This window comes from Myotis brandtii, unplaced genomic scaffold (genome assembly GCF_000412655.1).
Source record: "Myotis brandtii unplaced genomic scaffold, ASM41265v1 scaffold6, whole genome shotgun sequence".
Taxonomy (NCBI): domain Eukaryota; kingdom Metazoa; phylum Chordata; class Mammalia; order Chiroptera; family Vespertilionidae; genus Myotis; species Myotis brandtii.
In genome coordinates this window covers 3,831,467-3,832,574 of record NW_005370271.1, presented here as the reverse complement: position 1 = coordinate 3,832,574, position 1,108 = coordinate 3,831,467, and positions in this window count along the sequence as shown.

Genomic DNA, 1,108 nt, shown 5'->3' with positions numbered 1-1,108 from the left:
GTGTAGGCGGGGTTTGGCTCGTGTGGGCGGGGTTAGGCTCTTGTGGGCGGGGCACGGCGGGGCCTAGCGTGCGCCTGGAAGGCGTGGCTCCCATAACCTGGAGCTGAGGACTGTTCCAGGGACAGACCCATGAGAAATAAGATGACCCTCCAGCGTCTAGGCGTGCACCTAATGTGCCTGTGCTCGCGTGACTTGTGCAGGTTGCGTTTCTCTTTTCCTGAGGGACACAGGGGATGCAGGAACACAGTGAAGTGTATTAAGTGAACAGCTCGATGCATTGCATATGTGAACACGCCTTTGTAAGCACTTCACCCTGACCAAAATACAGACGAGTAGAGTACAGACAACAGACTGTAGAATATAGAGTGATTCCCTCACCCAGAAGGTTCCTATGCACCCCTTCCTCGTCTCTCCGCCCTGTGGAGAAGTAGCTGCTACTCTGACTTCATCGTCATAGATGATTTTGCATCTGTGAACGTCATATAAATGGAATTACTCAATACTCACTCTGTGGTGCCGGGCTCCCTGTGTCCAACATTATATCTGTGACTTTCGCCCACGTGTGCATAGAAGTTAATCATCCTTTTATTGCCTCTCTGACTAACGTAGTGTCGTAGTCCACTCGGGCTGCTGTAACAAAATACCAATGACCAGGCGGCTTACACACAACGGGAATTTATTTCTCACAGTTCTGAGGACGGCAGTCTGAGGTCAGGGTGCCTTGCATGGTGTGGTGAGGTTCCTCTTCTGAGCTGCGGACTTCACATGTGTTCTCGCATGATGGAGGGCGCTCAGGCGCTCTCTAGGGTCTCTTTTATAAGGGCACATCAACATTATATCTGTGACTTTCGCCCACGTGTGCATAGAAGTTAATCATTCTCTCTATTGCCTCTCTGACTAACGTAGTGTCGTAATCCACTCGGGCTGCTGTAACAAAATACCAACGACCAGGCGGCTTACACACAACGGGAATTTATTTCTCACAGTTCTGAGGACGGCAGTCTGAGGTCAGGGTGCCTTGCATGGTGTGGTGAGGTTCCTCTTCTGAGCTGCGGACTTCACATGTGTTCTCGCATGATGGAGGGCGCTCAGGCGCTCTCTAGGGTCT